We start from the raw sequence: 19,755 nt of genomic DNA on the forward strand, positions 1-19,755 counted from the left end.
GGGCTCAGCAGTTGAGATTTAAATTGCTTCGTGTCACTGCTCACTTAAATCTGAATGCAGATGTTTGGGGTTTGCTGTAATGAGGTTTACCTTTTTCCCCACTCCCTCCCTCCCATCTCCTGCCTCCTAGGGCTTTGCTTTGCAAAGCTGACACTCTTCCACAGTAAAGTGACAATTCTTAGGGAAACAAATGGAAGGAACGACTGAGCGATCTCAAATGAAGCGAGAAGCCCACCAGTGATAAAAGCTTCCTACGACACCAGAACTCGTGCATGTGTGTGCGTGTGGGTGGATAAGAAAGGAAGAATCTTCAGTTTTGAGGTCTCAGATCCTTTGCAACAAGATAATGATTTCAGGCTGAAAGCAGCATTCAACTGATCTTTTAATAGAATTCTTGGTCAGAAAAGATCTATTCAGAGAGGTGGAGATCAGAGACACCCAATAACAGCATTGACCCTGTATTACATTAGACCTCAGGTAAGTCTTCATGGACACAGCTCTTTTTCAGGAAACAGAATGTTGTTTTCCGGTTATGAACCTAAATATAGTTGCTCCGAATTTTCTTCATCAAAAGGGAAGAGGCACTATTGACTTTTTCAAATTTTTCTGAAGTCTGCTTTGCATGAATTTACCTTCCTTCAACTGTCAGGAGTCTTTCTTGCAATGAGGTGGTTTATTCCTCTTTCCACAGGAAGGATTTGGGAGTAAGTAGTTTTTCTTTAAGATCTCTCGGGATTCAGTAATTGTGTATTAATATCACTGTGTTACAAACTAAATTATACCCAAACATGCTGAAGGAACTTTAAACGGAGAGTGATTCCCTTCATGTCATCACAAATGTGGATTTTCCAAAGCTGTAAAATTCGACTCTCCAGCTCGGAGTGATTCAGGAGAGTGACATTAGGAATATCAAAGTCAGAAAAAATTCCATATGGAAATCAATTTTATTGCTTGCCTTTATAATAATAATTTATTAGTTCCATGATGTGTTACCAGTGGGTCCTTGCCTCACTAACTGTTAGGTTACATAGCTGTTAGCTGCCCGTAAATCCTGCCTATTAACAATTTCTGCTGCTCATCTGCAGTCATGGTGTAACTCTCAGTATCCAAAGAGGTTGGTCTGAATTCAGGGACACGTAGTGATCGTTTTGCTCCTCTCTGTGATGTGCAGTATCCATAAGTCAAAAAAATTCAATGGCTCGAGCATTATTCCACAGAGAGAGATACAAAGATAGCTGTTAAATCAGGCAGCAAAATCAAAAGATGTGGTGAAGGACGACAATGATCACAGAAGGAGGCATCCAGCACCAAGGCAGAACAGCCTCCTCCCGAGGATAACACATGGTGATTATTGCTGGTTAGGGCTTAGATGTTATTTGTCTTAATAAGTAGATTATTAAAAATATTTTGACTTCTGAAGCATTCGTCACTGCTCCGTTGCTGGAGACAGGATGCTTGAGGCAAGCGTCTGGAGAAGATGCTGGAGATGAGCTGTGAGCTCATCTAGCGCGTCATTTCCTAGAACTCTTGCTTCTGATAGACACTTGCTTTCCCCAAGATGAAGATTAAGTTTTCCAGGTAGTAGCCTTTCATAAGCAAAGGGTTTTGATCCATGGGATCCAAGTCCGTGACAGAGTAATATGATGGCATGAGCTCATAAAAGCGACCAAAGGAGAGAGAAAAGGCTTGGACAAAGCATCTCAAAAAGCCTGCTTTGTCATCTGCCGTAATAATGTTTTAACCTCCAGTCTGCCTGAAAAACCTAGGTCCTGCTGGTCTCCAACATTGACAAAACTGTCATGTGAGATTAGTGGAATTGTTGAATAATGTGATCAGAGTTGTGCTTTTTGTGATTTATATCATGACAGTCCTTAAAAAGTTGTGGTCTGCCAAAAGGCCATTAAAGCCAGAAGAAATCCACTAGTGGAAGAGTGCCACTGAATCGTAAACTCAGAGGAGTTTCACCCCAACCGTCCTGAAGAGGAAGGGCCATTCTGCCCCAACAGATGGAAAGATGAGTGAGATTAACACTATAAGTGGGTGGTAATGCCATTTTGAGCAAGAGAACAGAGAAGAAATGGAGCAGGTTGCTACTGTGTGGAGGTGTGGTGGATGGAGGCATCCAGGTGCACCAGCTTTAAGGTCTTACTCGAAGAGATAGTACTCAAGGTGTATTTTCAGTTTGTAAATTGTGCCTTGAGTTGGTGTGGCTAATGCGTACCTCAGGGCTTTGAGATGACAGCTGGGAAAGAAACTTCATGCTAAAATTACATTTTGGTTTATTTTCCTCTTTTTGTAATCTTCTTTCTCACTTAATTATTAAGAGCCTAACCTTTTTCTGTGCTAGAATTAAATTATATGCTTTCACCTTTAATCTGCTTGATGTTGAGTGAATTCAACTGACGCTAGTGAACACAAACCAGATTACTGCTCCCAAGGAAACATGTCCATTTAGAACAGTAAATGGAAACCTCTTGATGTGTATCTGCCATTTGAGGTGAACCCTACAATGGAATTTGTCTCCTACTCTTCAAGAATGAGCTTAAAAACTGGTCCTACCAGCTGTGGGGTGCGAGGAACAAGTCTCTGTATTGGTAGAGATCAACAACTTATACGCAGGTGTTCCCCAGTCATCACAGTGAGCTGTACAATTTCAAAGATAATTGATCAGAATATGAGGTTGATTAAAATTAGTCTTGTATTTCAACGAAAGTATGTGGATTCTATATGAATAACAGTGGAGCCAGCAAGGTCTCAGTTTCTCACGTGTGGTGTCCGTACCTTATACAACATCTCATCATCGTGTTTTTTCATTAAAACCTTAATAATTAGATCCCACCTCATTGGGATTATATGCTCTGCTTGTCTTCAAACAAGCTAGCAATAAACAAGACCTTCCTGCTGCTCACAGCGTGGCTCGCTGCTAATACGCTAATAAAACCATCCAGGCAAAATAAAGGCGACTAAAAGGGTTGGACAGAGTTGTAGGATCTGTGTGGGGTTGGTCTGCAGGTTTATTATTATTATTCTTATTCTCATGCCATGTCCGCCTAAACTTGAAAAATCCTCGAGCAAAGGTGTGTCCCCAAGAAAAAAAATGTGCAAGTATTGTAATTCCAGTGGGATAAAAAATTAATTCTCTGTGTGTGTTAGGAAGGAAGAATAAATCTTCCCTGTTGAATGTAATGCAATTTCCAAGGCAGTCGAAGCTGGAAGATGCAAGTTAAGACCTTGAGCTACAAAAACAGTTGTAGAAGCGAATGTGTAATGTGACATCACACAAAAGGATTAGTGTGAGTGAGAGTAGCGTTAAACTTTGCTCTTTAACAGGCAGCGTGGGACACAGTCACGCTCAAAAGAACCAGACTCAAATATAATCACTGCATCTTCATCTAAATGATGGACCCCATGCTTGTAGTTGAACAGAATAGCTTGCCTTTGAGTAGAGGAAAATTATACTCATCAGGCTGGAAGTCAGAGCACAGAACAGGGACTGGTAGCTTTGAAAAACGCCCTTGAAGCTTGAAGACGCCCAGAGAAGCTGCTGTGACCTACTGATAATGTTAGCTTAGAGTAACTGCCAGCAATTTCTTTCCTCATGTAACGAGGAAAACATAGGAGTGTGAACAATGATCTCCAGAGGTAAGAGAGGAAGAACTTTCAGGCTGCAGAGAGGCAAGCCAAGCAAGAAGTCCGCCGTGAGCCCCGGAGGCAGGGCATGGCGGTGTCATGCTCAGTTGCCTCCTCAGACAGAAGTGTATCATCTCACCACCTGTTTGGAATTTTCTCACCCAGCAGCAGACCTCCTGGCTGCCTTGGATTAAACGAGGATGGTCCCATAGACAGGGCAGTGCCCTCCTGCTAGCAGTTTCGGGGAAATGACGCTCGGCAGATCCATGGACAGATGGGACTCCATGATGTAAATGCGTGGCAGTAACGGGTCTCTCGTCTGAGCTGGTGGAGGGCCTGGAAGAGTAGAAGCTGTAACTGGGTATGTAAATTCAGACACCATCCAGAAGGGGCAAGGTGGCTTGGACATACTGGCTGTTGGGTTGCAACAGTTTACAAAGGGCAGGGAAGCAGGAACTTAATCGTATTCCTCCTAACCTCTTAGCTACCTGTGTGACCAAAAAGTAGGGATTTGCCCCCTCTGCGTAATCCCTCCTCCCCCTTTCTTGTCCAGGAAGAATCTCCATCTGTGGCTGGTTTGGGGACCAGAAGCTACAGACGAAACGTTCAGACCTGTGTCCCCCAAAGCAGCTCTGTCTGTATCAACACAGCAAGTTTCAGCAAATGAAATCTGTTTCTAATTCTGTATTTGAAAATGAACTTAAATGCCAGTGGTGATGTAATGTTCATTTACATTTTGATTCTATTTACTTTTACTCCTATTAACTGAATCGTGATTCTAACAGTTTGATTTTTTTTATCTGTCTAGGCTCTGTTTGATATGAACAGCTCCTTTTTCACTTAAAGCCTGCCAAATTTCATGCCTTATTGATTCAATAAACGAAGAAGAATGACAGGTAGGAGGGGAAATGAATGTTTCCTCGCCAAGGGAAGGCTTATAAATTTGATATGAACTGTTTGTCTAGGAATTGTTTCCTCTGATTGCCACTGAAATGGCTCTGGAAGGAAGTTAGAGGGTATCATTCACCTCAGGTTTGTCCTGGATATGCATAGCTGGAGAGATGCTTTGGTTTTAAGATACATCCTGTGCCATATTCCGTAAACATGAACTGCCTGTATGTGAGAGATGGCTTAAAAATAACTGCACCTCTCCGATGGGCAGCCTGTCTCTCTGGGGCTCTTTGCTCTCGGTGCTGCTCTGTACTGACGCTCCCAAGGACTGTTCTGGAGGTAGAAGCGACCAAAGCACACTGCCATTAGTTGCGTCCTCGTTTGCAAATAGGCGCACGTCACGTGCAGGAGTTCAAGTAGTTTCTCAGCCCCGTTGCATCCCCTGAGCATGAAGCAAAGAGAGAAGAGCCAGGACACGGATCCGCAGATGGCAGCTGGGAATCCAGACTGAGAAGAGCAGGCCCGGGGATTACAGCAGGGACCTAAGTGCTGCTGAGCACGGGGATCGTTTATTCTCCCAGAAAGATCAAGGAGATTTGTCTTTAGAAGAAACAGAAGTAATAACAGCTAGGGTCATCCGCAAGATTTCTCCAAGTACTTGCTCCCATAAATATCCACTGGGGTGACAGAGTTCCCTACTGGGATGGTGTTGAACGAGTTGCCGGAATAATTAGTTTTCTGTTAGGATACACATGACATTTGCTATCTCTCAAAACTATTGTTTCAGGCTCTCCACAGACACAAACACACTGGGCTGCACTGGATTCGCCTACTCACACTTTTCTTCAGAACAGAGAGCTTTACAAGAGTCCTATTTTTTAATTTAAGATCCTGAGATAATTACGTGACTTCAGGAGGCAGGAGACTCATTGTGCTGTGACTCAATCCAGGCAGGCGTGCAGGTGAGAGAATAGACAAGTCACAGCTAATAAGAAAGCTCCTTTTTGTATACAAAAAGTTACATTAAACTAATATAAAGGCTGCAAATTGAAGAACTCCACAATCAGAAAATAGCAGAATGGAGGTTGATTTTGTGAAGTTAATTAGCCCCTTTGCCCATTTACATTATGATATACCTCTTAATTACATGATCACATCTTTTTCCAGAGGACTCCTTTCTTGAGGTTAGATACTGTTGCCAGCTTTATGTATTGTTAATTTACTTTGTTAATAGAGTGTAGAAACTGAATGTGGCAATTGCTTTCCACTTGTTTTTTCCGTTACAGTGAACTGCTCGTAGAGACGAAGGCTGCCGGGAATGCCAGCGTGTGTAACATAGGATGCGACCTGTCCTACAGGTTTCCACAAGTCTAGCAGAGGAGGTATGACTTTCTTTTATTTACTAGCAAGGTTGCATCGTGTAGGTGAGCTCAGAGACGTTGGTCTCCTCAATTAACCAGTTTTGCTCATAATAAGGACATTTGCTGTGCAATTACTTCTGGGCTGGGCATTTCCAGTCTTTCAGATGCATATTTACAAATGGTGTAAGCTGAAGGAGCTCCAACAAACTTTGGAAATCCTGGCTGAAATTTCATCCTTTAAGTAGATTCAGTCAGATTCACAGGCAGGAATTCATCAGACCCTGAAAGATACATTTTTTTTTTTGTTTAGCTTTTATTTCCTCATAGTTATTTGCTTGCAATTTTAGTATTTCTCAAGTTAGTGGCCTCTTCATTTTCCACTGTCCTCTCTTGCTCCCCTCCCCATCACGACTAACAAGAACAACTGGCTTTTACAAATACCCTCTGTAAAAATCCTCCGTGTCAGAAATCCTCCGTATCCACTGTCCATGCTACACTGGACATGGGAACGGGGCAGTCCTGAACACTGACACACACAGTGTGACATGTGTCTGGCAACTTTGGTCACTACACGCTGGTCTGAGACTGGTCACATACTTCCTATTGCCACTAAGAAGGTCCAGGAAGTCCTTCAGAAGAGCTGCAGTTCTGTTCTACTTCTTGTGTCACGTATGCAAGTCCCGAGTGGAAGCGGGAACCAGCCACTGTGCAGGACAGTAGCCTTCACGGGGATGGAAGTCCGAGCTCATCCTTCTTCGGTGTTGTTGGCCAGTCCCGCTCCCACCTGAAGGGTAGGAACAGAAGTCAAAGAAACTTTGCTTCTGAGGATTGTCTTCTTTTTCTCTACTTCAACACCAGTTTGAGAAAGCCAACCGTCTCCCTTTGAGCCTTACAGACACTCCCTCAGAAGCACCTTTGCCTTTCATTTGATGATCATCTCTGCAGACAGAAAACAGAGATGGAGCGTGTCCTTGCTGTGCGAAGAGCCAAACGCAACTAGAGCAACACGGGACTGTGCAGGGAAAGGCCATGTGTGTGGAGCGACAAAGCAAGTGGCAAGCAAGGACATCTGATTTATGGAAGAGTCCTTGGGACTCATTCTCTTCTCTTCCCAGCTCTGCACTTTGTAGAAACGGGCCCTTCATTTTAGCCTAGTAATGAGTCCAGAATGTAGTATAATGAGTGCTACCACGGTCAGACAACAGACCTTAAAGTTTTCTCAGCCTTTTAACAAACACGGACAGACTTCTACCCTTTTTGTCTGAAGCTTTGATTAAACTCTTGCTGAAGTTTCCCTTTGTTGATACATTCCCTTTCAGGCAAAGGTGAAGAGTAGGGGAAAAAAACCAGCCGACGTCTGAGAGCGCGTAGGCTCCCATCTCTATCCCTAATAACGCCACACAGATCTAAGCCACTTGTTGCCGTGTCTTGACTGGTTGGGTCATGGGGCTTGTGAAATGCCGTGCTTAGTGAGGGCACTGACTGAGATGATTGACAGCTTTTCCGTGTCAGAAGACCAAACTGGCTCAATCCACGGCAGGGAGCTTTAAAGCCTTAAAAAGAGTAGAATCTCCTCTGCTCACAGGAGCCCATTAGTGATTTTTCTGCTTTTGAATCTAAGTTTAGGATGTGCCATTAGGATCCCAGATAACCTTATCAGAGATGTCAAAAGGAGTTAGCAAGAAGCTCTCACTGTTTGATTCCCGTCTGGCCACAGAAGCAAAAAAAAAGGAAGAAAAGAAGATGCAGATAGAGGGGAAAATACTACCACGGGGAGGGTTCTCCTGGCCTGGAAAGGAGCGTTAACAAGTGTTAATAGATACTAGATGGCAATATGTTAATAACACAATATCGGTGTTTATCACACACTACATGACAGGTGAAATGCCTGATCGCAGTGTTGATAACGAGTCCATCCAAGAGAAGCGTTTCAAATTGGCCGCAGATTGTAATTAGCTTTTCCCCCTGCCTTTTTATTTTCCTCTTTCCTCCTCCCATTCTGATACGCCGCTCTCACTCCGTACACGATTTTTCCTGTCAGGATTCAAGAGTGAAACGAAGCCATTTCTGATCTTTCACCATGAGGAGTGATTCCTGGATCTCGTTAATCTTGTCAGATCTTATCAGAAAAGCGACACAGACGTCTGCATCAGCCTCTGCCTGACCGTGTCCATCCCACACGGAAACCTGGGACCAGATGGATGTGGCATCTCTGCCTATTATCTTCAGCCAGCACAAGTCGTGACACAAGAGACATGTTAAACTTTTCCCGTACATACTTCTTGCAGAACTTGCACGGTGCTCTAAAATAGTAGAAAGAGGAAAGACGACTTTTGATTTTATTTGCGATTAAATGTTTCTTCTTTCAGGCAGCCATCGAGGTACAAAGCACCTGCTGCTCCATCGCGGTCTGCCATGGCCCGACATGGACTGAGCGCTGCTTGCTGCAGTCACAGTGCACGTGAGAATGCCATTAGCATTTAACCTTAATTACAGGGTAAGTGTTACTGCCTCATCTTATCCTCATTTCACCATACCTGTAACCCAGATTGCAACCTAACTAGTGCCTGATTATTCTCTGCGTGCTGCACTGTAAGGAGTACTTGCATTAAGCTCAGCAGAAGGACCAGGCTGTCTAGTTGAGGCAAGTAATTGGGATCTCAGCCTAAGCCTCTGCTTGGTTGCTTTTTTTGTTTTAAATTTTTAAATCTGCTTCTCTTCAAACTAATCCAGGACCACTGGTCTTTATTTTGAAGTGTAAAGGAGCTTTCAGCATTAGGATCTGGGCTTAAGAGTCTGGTTACCCATCACTTTGCCTGCAAGATGAGATATCCCTTGATTCTTACTTCCCATCCATGTCTTTGGAAGTTTTCACAATCCAGTGGAGAAATAAGAATGTAGCAGGATGACGAAGGAAGATAAAGATTAAGAAGAAAGGCTGGCAATGTGTGGGCAAGGGTCTCTTAGGTTGCTTATTCCTCTGCCTGCTTAGTGGAACGTTATGGGAGACTTCCGCGCTCATGGGCTGCCCAGGGCTGCTCTTTAAAAATCTTAAAAGAATGTTTCCCTTGACTGTGTTAGGGCAATCTCTCAGAACTGAGATACGTTCCCAGATATTTGCGGGGGAATCTGGTAATTAATGATAGTCATGAATATCTTAAAGGTAAAGTTCAATCAGAAAGCAGATAAAAATAGTAAAGAGAGAATTCGTGCAGGTTGGAGCTTCATGTAATGAATTGATGGTACTTTCTCAGGAAGCAAGCAGCCTGCTTCATACTGTCCTTACTTACTGTCTGTGGAAAGAACACTGATTTTCATGCAGTTCCCTGCTATGACTATGGATATTTGCGGTGGGAGGGGGGAAATAGAGAAAATCACTGTTTTTTCACTCTGCGATGAAAAGCGTAATGAAAGCATTGAAGATGAGCAGTCGTAGAGGTTCTGAAAACCCCTGATTCCTCTGCCTCTGAGAACAGAAATAACATAACTGCGCCTCGACATGTCCTGATGTAAGGCAGCAGCCACAGCTATGGAAATGTCTGCACACATTGCAAGCGTCTCTCCACTGTCATCCTGCCAGAGCTACAGCTGAGACCTCAGGAGAGAAACGAGTTCAAAGCAATGTCTCACGTTTGTCTCCTTCTCCTTGACAAGAATCACGACTGCAGCCTTTCAGCCCTGAGAGATATTGGTTTCTCAATTGCCAGTGAGCCCTGACAAAGCGTTAGGACGGGTCCCTACAATGAGGCGCTTCATCCTCACACCATCGTAGCGCTGGCGTTCACTCATCTGCCCAGCCAAGACTGGACGGTGACATGATGTAGTAAAGTCATTTGATTTCATGAGAGAAGGTTGTGGCATGATTAGCAGAATGCTTGTGTGCTGGTGCAGGAAGGGTAACATTGCACAAAGCTAGAACAGGTCTAAACCCAGCCTGTTAATCAGCCCAAATGTGGGTTTGCTCCGATGGAAGGCTCCTTGGCAAACCCTGCTTTTCAGGATTTTTTTCTCCCTCCATCAAAAGGCAAAGCCATGCCCAGACGCCAGCCCCTAGGTATTGTTATTTCTCAAGATGATGCAGTCCAGAAAATCAGCAAAGAGCCAAGCCAGCCTGAGAGATCCGACAGGTCTGAGGAATGTAAACACATGTCGACGCTCTGGGTGACCGGCCTTGGGAAGGTGCCCTTGGGACAGGGGAGGTGCCGGCGTTAGCTGGGAAGTGTATTACGAGGGACAAGGTAACTCAGGAAAGGAAGAGGTGTAAAATGGTAGGGATGCCATCTCTTAACAAAGCATATGAGACAACTGATTTCCACTTCAGCAAGACCCTGCACAGGGGTTGTCTTCGTCCATTTTCCTTTTGATGTCTCTCTTCTTGTTATTTTGTCACTTCATCACTGGAAGGAATGTGCTGAGGTGCAAGAGCGCGCTGTGTCTACCCACGGTGCAAGCAGCTGTTAGCTAAGAAATGAGATGCTCAGAGAGGCATTTTAAAATATGGTGTGATTTCGATGAACATTCAGTTTCTTTTAGAGGACAGCATGCTTCCGTACAGAGACCGACCAGATCCCTTCCCTGTGAGTAGAGAGCAAAGTATCAGTCCATCCGTTAAAAAAAAAGGTTTTAATTGAGAGAGAAATGAACGTGAATGCCGCCCTGTCTTTCATTTTACAAAAAAAGACTGACTAGGAAACTAATTAAGTGGTTGGTTAACTTTATGCATATAAGTAGCTTCATTTAATTTTAAGTCAAGTGACTGCAGCTTCCTATTGAAAGCATCAGCAGAAAGGCGGGCAACTTAATCTCCATAAAAATGCTGTTAATCTTGAGAGGACCTTGAGTGACTCCTGCATTCCCTAATAGAGCCTTTCATGCTCTTTTCACCGCTCATTCCTGTGAGCTGCACTTTTGCTCGTGCGCCGGTAAAGGTACAATAATTCAGGAAGAACCATGAACCTTCCTTCAAATAATAATCTGTGACTCCTGTTGAATAGAAATAGAAATAGAAGTAGGATGGATACTATGAACCTGACATTGGCTCAGCAGTGCAGCGGGTATACAGGACAGTGCCAGCCGGTAATTTAAATCATAGAATTGTAGAATGGTTCTGGTTGGAAGGGACCTTAAAGATCATCTACTTCCAACCCCCTGCCATGGCAGGGACACCTCCCACTAGACCAGGCTGCTCACATGAGGTGCCTGTCAGGTTTCTTCAATGTGCACTACTTAAATTTTAGAAAGACTGATTCACCATATGAGATTTCTGTACATACAATAAAGTTGTACGGTGGTTTTCGTGATTACACGTCCATGATGTGACTTTTTGCACAGGAAGATACAAATTTACGCATATTCATCATAAAGGAAAAAGAAGATTTTCCCGTATTTAGGCTTGGGTTCCCATCAGAGGCAACAGGTAAATCTATGCGATATTTTGGGTGTGAGCCTGCATCAGTGCTCGAGTCCCAAGTCCCCTGTATCACACTGTTCGCACTCAAACCTGCGCTCAAGCACAGCTTTTGGTGCACTTTGGGGCACGTCGAGGGAGAGCCTTTGGGTGAATGCTGCTGATCGGCATGGTTAAAGCTGGGACCTGCTCTCGGCGTGGCCAGACCAGGCTGAGCACGATGGATTCCACCTGCCCTCATGGCATTTCCACATAGCCCATGTTGGGTGTTGGGTCTTTCGGGAAGGATGCAGCCCCGGATCAATGAGCAAATGAGATCCTTAGGCTCAGTCTTGCCTTGCCTGGAGCTATGAGCAAAGCAGCTGTGGGCAAGCAAGTGTGGGGACCATGACGGGTTTTAGCATTTTCAAACAAAATGCAAACCACTTTAGATTTATATGCTCTTTTTCATGTTCTGGCTTGCACAGATCAGCCTCCCCAGGGACAGATACCCTGAAAGTTTTGCCTCCCTCTTGCACTTGGCCCATCTTGTAGGACTCGTCACACCAGGATACACGTTCCTGCCTGGCAGCAGTGTGGGTGGCTGCGAGTGTGGAGCCAGGGGCACGCGGAGAGACTGTGGAGCCCCAGGTGCAGACATGGAGGCTGTGTCATCACCAAAGTGGAAACATTAGCAGAAGGCAGACGCTGAGCCAGAAGCAGCAACAATGCAGAAATCTATTCAGAAAGAGCAAACGCAAAGGGTAAGGCAGGAAGAAGAGGCAGCAGCTGAAACAGTGGAGGCAGCAGCAGTTGTTGTCTCTCCTCCTCCTCTGCTCTGTCAGATTGGACACACTTCTACCTCCCTGTACCAGTCACCACCAATGTGTGTCACCTTGCTGCTGCCGCCACAGGTAATGGTACTAATTTATTGAGCTTTCAGGAGTATTTAGAATGGAAAAGAGCCCTCATGTCTCATTCCCACGTACCCCCTCCAATATGGGCTCTCACTGGCAATGGGTATGTCATTAGTCATTTGGTTCCTCCGTTTCGGCTGCTGCTTGGGTTCTGTAGAGGTTTTCTGACTTTAAAAAAAGTCCAGCTATTGGTTTGATGGCAGTGCGCAGGTGGGTTCCAGTACAGCGCATGAAATGCCATCTACCCATTGTATTTTAATCCCATAATGTGGGGTGGCTACGCTTGGAGAAGAGGGTCATACGTTAGCTTTATGTGTGGCTGTATCATTACTTGCATACCCCTGAACACTGGATATACCTGCGTGTGTTGAATTTCTCATATTTCTTTCAATATACTTCCTATTTCTGGTGTGACTGCACCTGTATCTGTCTGGGGACTAGACTGAAGGAGTCAGCCAGCCTTCTCCTCCCTGTGCCGCCTGTGGCGTGGTTCTGTTCCAGTCAACTAACGGGAGGTGCAGCAGCTGAGCAATTGGCGAGTTGTTTATCCCCCAGAAAGCCCTTTCCTGTCAGGCTCAGTTTGTGTTCTAGCGGGAGACTTACGCTCTCATACTTTGCTGTAGCAGTTGCAAGATCCGAGGCTGTCAAGTGACAAACAGCGTTTTATCCAGGAGCCAAATTTAAGATATAACAGTTCAGCCATGAGTTTGGCTGAGTTTTTTGGATAATCCAACAGGCAAGAACAGAACTGTACAGGATGTTGGCCAGAGGAGGAGAGGATCGGGATCACTGCCACACTGCCACAGGTAGTACGTTATTTATGACAAGTTTAGAAAAACAGACTGGGTCCTACCAGTTCATACCAGACCATTGAGTGTGGGCTTTGAGGAGTAGCATTCATGATTGACTTTCTAGCAGCCTTTACTCCCGTCTCTCCTGGGAGGAACTGGTGTCCTTCAGATAATGCTGGCAATCAAGATAGTGATCATTTGTACTTCTTAAAGGATGAGGTGGCACATTTTGCGAGGGTATTTTAATTCCAGGGCCTTGGCCGTATTCCAGCGTGAGTTACTACATTGCACCACCCCAAGACTCAGATTCATTTCAGGTAGAGGATTCTCCTTTAGTTTCCTCTTTCAAGCTGTTACATGCTAAACAGCCAGCACGTTCCATCCCAGAGGTGAGACATTTGGGAGGGAAACTGGAAGGGAATGAAGACTTTTCTGAATGACCAGCTGTGTCAGCAGAGAGGTGACACCGGGGAGGTGACGCTGCCATCCCGGGGGCTGCGGGGTGGCGGGGATGGGAGACGAGGGGACGAGGGCTGTCAGACCCAGGTCTGCTTTACGGGAGGTATGAGCTGAGCCCCTCATTAGCCTCCAGGTTAATTTCTGCCTCTTCCAAGGCTGTGGTGGCTTTCGGCCTAGGAATGCAGAAGTGTTTATCTTAGATGCATTTTTGACATTTAAAATCCCTTTAAAGAACTCAAAATGTGGTGGTGAGGTGATTTATGGGGTAGACGTGCAAATGAATGAAGCCCATGAAGGTGCGGTGCACCGCAGCTGTATCACTGCCTTTACAATATATTCAGATGAGCGTGCATGCACGTGGGGGGGAGAAAAAGGGGCGATACTGAACGTTAAAGAAACAGTTATATGGAACTGCTCTTTCCTGCTATTTTAAGCATACTTTTATCCCCAATATTTGCTGGCACAGAAATCTCAGTAAACATAACTGCTCGTTCAGCATATCCTAATTGTTTTCAGGGTACGTGGCTGTATGGCGCTGATACTAATTGCATGTCATTGTTCCTGAATTAAAATGTTCCTATTTACTAACCTCCTTCTTCATTATAGTCCTGAGCCACTGGAGAGTTTGAAGCTCATCTATTTGTCAAATATGTTTTGTGAGTTAATTCTCCTGTCACCGTTATTGGGTGTTTGTATCCGCTGCTAACAGCCCAGGAATTGCCATTTTTCTCAGGAATGGATCGTCTAACCTGACTGTGCTGTCAAAGATTATGCAAATACGCAAACAAATAACTGGAGACATTACATGTCTGTGCTAGGAATACCAAGTCCAATGTCACTGTTATGTTAATAAATTAACCAACATTAATAATTTGTAATCATTATAGATAGATGCTCATTATGAAATGGGTTGCTTTGTTTTCTTTTGTTTGTTTTTAGTTGACAGCTGCTCAGATACTGCACAGCCTGACTGTTTTCAAGCTGACAACTGCTTAGGACCCAGAACAATTAATTTTCTTAAAGAAAGATAGGCAAGAAGTTATTTTTCCTGGAAATTATGTAAGATTTTTTAATGTGTCTCCCATGCTGAAGTGGGATGAAAGGTCAAAACTCATTAAAACTTTAGCAAAGCAGAAATCTACATGAAAAGATTCATTTGGTGTTTAATTTTTATAGGCCTTGATTTGTCAAAGTGCCTAAGTGTATGCTTAATTTTCTATATCTTTAATTTCAGCCACTTAGTTAGGGTTTTATTGAGTCAAAAATTGATGAGATTTCTGGGAGTCTGGTCTTGGAATGCCTGGGGAATAAACTTGAAAAACAGAGGAAAACAACATGCTTTCCAAGACTGCAGGGAAGCCGTGAGCCTCTGCCGCTGCCTCCTTCTCTACACTGAGCAGTAAATGATGGTAAGAACCCATTCTTTGCAAAGAGATGGCCCTGTAGAAATTAAACTGTGATTTAAATGGCACAGACGAGATTCATTCCAGACTGCTTGTCTGCAGCGCCTGCAGGAGTGGGTGGTTGCAACATCTGGAAACGGATCTGTTCTTCAGACCTGTCTAAATCTGCTGCTGTCCGCGGTTATTTATCTTCTGGATAAAGAGAGGAATCAAACTTTTTTACTGTCATGTTTAATGTTTTCCTTTCTGGAACCCCTGCAGGCCCTTTTCTGTAGTCTCAAGGTTCCCTTTCTCTGCCCTACTAAATAACGGCTGGGTAATGGAGCAACCAACTTGGCTGAAGATTTTTAAATGCTTTCAAATTGTCTCTGTCAATGTCAACTGGGATTTGAGTCCCATAATCCCATGGCTGTGCTTGGCAGCTTGTAAGTCACAGATGTACGTCAGTGGGAAGGAGTGGGTTCCTTCTGTCTTAATCTGCAGCCTCTTACTTTTATGACTCCTTTGTATCATCAGTCTTTATTTCCATCACAAGGAAAAAAATGTCTTTGCCCAGCGGTTGTATCCAGATGAATGTGTTTTCTTCTCTGCAAGATCCGAGGAAGGTGATTTACAAGGGTTCTGGGCACTCAGGACACAGGAGCACTGGTACTTTTGGAACATGCCTTGTATATGATGGATGGGACATATTATCTAAATGCTAATAAATACTGAGCCACAAATTGGCTCCATTTTTCTTCATTCCTCTGCTGCCCGTGGTTGTTGCATGACGCTAAATCTAGCCCCAGACACATTACAGTACTAATTAGTTCCGATTTCTTTCTTTGTTCTTTCTTTTCGGTAGGGCAATATGGATGTGCTGCCTCTGGGCATATTTATGTTGCAGCCTCACTGGCTTGCCTCCGCCACGAGCGCGTAGTACAGTTTGGTGTGAGACGGACGAGGTACAAAGCTGATGTAAATCTCCTCTGGCACAGGGCTCTTGAGCATAATTTAAAACGGTCAGTAGATTTGTATTTCTTCCTAAACTCTGCAGGACTTTCCCAAAGGGATGATGTCCTTTGAATGTACGTTCGATCACATACACACGGTGTAATGTGCTCTGTCAGATGAATACTTGCTACAGCAGCTTCTGTGTAAACTGAAGAGCAAATCAGTTGTTCTTTATAGCAGTCTGGATTTTAGATTCTTAAAAATAAGCTGATGGATATCGACTTTTCCAGTTTACCTTTTGGGCCAGAATTTCAAAAGCAAGTGTGTGACTTCTGCTTGAACAACTCTAAATAATACTTCTGCTGCGGGCAGTGCCTGGGTACAACTGCTGCTGGCAGGATGATGCCTGGCCCCACAGAACCCCTTATGGCGACAGTTACAGCAGTTTGCACGTGCCTGTGTTGGAAGCGCTGGTGATGCTCACCAGCATGCCTACGCAGAATTTGCAAATATATCAAAGCTGCTTTTGAAAATCTGTCCCCAGACTCTTTGTGAAGTAGACTTCATTTGCAATTCTTTGTGTTCAGGACATTCTCAGTAGTAGCACCTGTTGCTTTTTGGCCAGAAAACAAATAAACAAGCCACTTTGCACTGATGCTACACATGCGTCCTGCAAGTTTTGCATGTTATTCCAAATTAAATTATGAAAAAATAAAAATTCATGGCTCATAGGCAGCCTCACGAAAGGTTCTCTGGCACCTTCTGTGAGCTTTTGGGACCACTGCTGACTCTGTAGCAGCTGAAAACTTTGAATAACTTGGCACTTCAGTACTTGAAAATAATCTGTCCTTTCTTAAAGACCTGGTTATTAAAGATTCAGAGTCTTTTCAGTCTACTGTGAGATCACTAACAATTTTCCGTCTCAGAGAATTCAGGTGTTTACTAGGTACTTGTGGAAAAATCTTTGCAATTTAGTGCAGTGGGAATGGCCTGTCTGAAGCAAAGGCAAAATGAACAAATACATATTTAAGATACCCACCACTGTCATATGTTTATTCTGTGACATACAGCAGCAAATTTTTCCATCAGTTGGTTTTTGGACTTCTACCAGAAGACTCCAGAAACTGAATGTACTGAGTTTAGCAAGCAGAGGTTCTGAGTGACTTCATGACAGTCTATGCACGGGGAACAAATCTGGTTTTGCTCTTCAGCGTGGCAAATGCGTAACATAACTTGAGCTGAAGCAAGACTGGAGGTAGGGTTCTCATTTTTAATTATGCCAGTGATGAACTGCAGGAAACCCTGTCGGGGCATTGCAGTTATTTCTTATAACCAGGGTTTTTGGTTGGGCTCACCTTCTAGATTCGACTCTGTCGATCAGACAAGAGGTTGTACTAAGGATATAGTTTATGCTCTTTGTTATAGATTGGATGAAATGATTCAAATGGTTTTCTCTGGCCATGAAAACAGAGTCTATGGTTCTTATAAATTGTAACAGGCTGCTGTGTGCCACCCTTCCTAGAGAGTTCTCCCAGGCTTCCTTAGGAAGTTGGGTCTGAGATGTACGCAAGCTGTGTCAAGGAATTTCGTTAGGAGATTGTTGCATTTGCGGTTCCTATCAGGTACGAGCAAGGGATATCAGGTGGGTGTAAAGACAGAAGATCTGTTGGGACATTCCCATCAGCTCCTTCTGGAGAAGAGGCGAACTGCTGGGTGCATCTCTCCTGGGCAGTGGATGATGGACATTCTGTGAGTGAAACATAAAATACTGGAGGTGGGACAGACCAGTGTCTCCTGCCTACTCCTGTGGTCCTGGTCTGAAAGATGTGTTTTAACTTAATGTTTCTCTAGCTTATAAAATGGATAAGGGAAGACATTTCACGTTCTTCACAATTTAGACATTTAAACAGCTCATGAGAGTTTGACGGTACTGAACTAATCATACAATCTGGCTCCGGTCCCTAGCAAAACTGTCCCCAACTGCAGATGCAGCCTTGCATGGCATGTGCCTACCACCTACATCCCTGTGTTATTACTCTCTTCTGTGTTTATTTGTTTAGAGCCAAGTCTGGACTGACCCGATGTCCTTGATTTCTGTAGGATCAATCTCAGCTCTGAGTGTCTGGCTTTGGGTTTTTTTTTCCTTGTTCGTCTTTTCTAGAGAAGGTTGATAAAAAGCAATTGAAAGGTGCCCAGTGGGTGCAGAGATACAATATGCCAGCACTGTCTGTGTGCGGTGATGAGACGACCTCAGCGGTCCCGAGGTTTGATCATACTCATCCAAATACATAGACGAGACAATCTTGTTAAATAATTGAAGTGGTATTAAGTTCAAGCCTCTCACATTTAGTGCTTTTCAACTCTCCTGCCACTTACTTCATTGCTCTTTGCAGAGAAATTACACTTTTCTAGTTTTAGCATTTGTTCTGCGCTGTGCCACTGGCTCCCAGCAGCTTCTGCAGACCTCCCGACCTCCCGGTTGCAGCCAGTAATATCATGGCTTGTTTCCATGGAGACCGGAGTAAAGTGATAAATAAACGTGGCTGGGAATAGCAAGCTTTCACCTTCTGTCACCAGGATAAAAACAGAGGGGGGATCGCGGCCTGATTGTGTAGATACAGGAAGAGGACGGGAGGGCCCCCGGTGCCCTCCTCTTCTCCATATCACCCAGAGCCATGGCGATGTCACCCGGAGCTGGCGCTGCTGGCTTTGTGTGGCCTCAGCATCCCCACGTGGATGGATCCGCAAGCCCCAGCCACGGATTGTTCTTCCCCACAGCCACCTATCGAGCAACCAGCGCCTTGGGTGCATCTTCCGTCCCTGCTGTCGTGCCAGGATGTGGCGGGGGTGGCATTTATCTCGGGGTATGCTTAGTTTCGCTGGCTGATGCTGAAGAGCCTGAGCTGGGCGATGTACGGTTAGATTCCACGAGTGAAGATATCCGTGCTGCGTTCCTTTGAGCTGGCTGATGGAACTGCAGCCTGGGAGCCAGAAAAACTCAGGTTTGGGTCCCAGTCGTGTTGCTGAGCTGGTTTGTGGTCCTGAACAATCATCTCTCATTCCTCTCTTATGCTTCACTTAGGAGGTTATAACACCTTCGGAGCAGGGGATTCCTTTCTGAGGACAGTTTATACGCTGTCTGTCCCAGGGATGGCTTTGTCATGGTTCAAGTTTCTAGGTGAATTGTAATAATAAACAATGAAGTTCAGGAATGCTCCTCGGGACCAGTACTATGTTTCACTCTCCCACATACGTCTGGTTACAGGTCCTGCAGGGATTATTAGGGACCGCTAATGAACACGGGTCTTGCGAAACTGCCCCGACAATGAAAATAGAAAACTAGTCTTAGACTACTCCAATCTGCTGCTTAGAGAGAAGTTGTTCTCAGAATGAATGACTTTTCTTGTCGGAGGATTCAATCAAACCTCACCCCGCAATGAATATTTTCTAGTAGGTGAGTTTTGTCAGACCGAATGCTGAATTCTAACCCCAAATCCTCTTCGCCTCTGGTGACATGAAAAGCTGAGCCCTGAATTAACTTTTAAAAACAATTAAAAAAATAAAATTCAGAACTTCCAAATTGGGAATGGAAACTTGAAACTGCATCAGATCCGAACTGTAACCCGTTCATACTTTACTGTCAGCTCCTTTCTGTCTTGTCACATTTATTAATTACTGCAAATATCACATTTGTCTCTAAGCAGGCAGTCTTTTCCAGGCCTTGTTATTACTCATTACTTGAATCACTCTCTCTTTATCTTGTTTGATTCTGCTGGGACACCCAGGCAATTTTCCAAGGCTGTGAGCACAGGATTATGTAGAAATCATTGCCTGGCATTGATGCTTCAGCTGAAGATGCTCTCTCTTGTGATTTACCAATAAACCAGCGAGACACTTGCTGCTAGCAGCCTTATACTGCTGAAAATTGTTTTTCAGGTGGGATGGTAAATTATGGTCTTTCACTTTCTGCAGACATAGCTGTTT

The 19,755-nt window shown here is 44.4% G+C and overlaps 1 long non-coding RNA gene across 1 annotated transcript in view; it reads left to right on the forward strand.

Moving 5' to 3' along the window:
• Positions 1 to 346: 346 nt before the first annotated feature.
• Positions 347 to 19,755, forward strand: part of LOC141748381 (uncharacterized) — a 34,182-nt gene continuing 14,773 nt past the window's right edge. The window contains exons 1-5 of the long non-coding RNA XR_012588974.1: positions 347 to 477; positions 3,799 to 3,991; positions 4,439 to 4,526; positions 5,808 to 5,903; positions 8,252 to 8,379. This is a non-coding gene — a long non-coding RNA (uncharacterized LOC141748381). The remainder of the gene's footprint in view (positions 478 to 3,798; positions 3,992 to 4,438; positions 4,527 to 5,807; positions 5,904 to 8,251; positions 8,380 to 19,755) is intronic.

The sequence above is a fragment of the Larus michahellis genome, chromosome 9 (assembly GCF_964199755.1).
Source record: "Larus michahellis chromosome 9, bLarMic1.1, whole genome shotgun sequence".
Lineage (NCBI taxonomy): Eukaryota > Metazoa > Chordata > Aves > Charadriiformes > Laridae > Larus > Larus michahellis.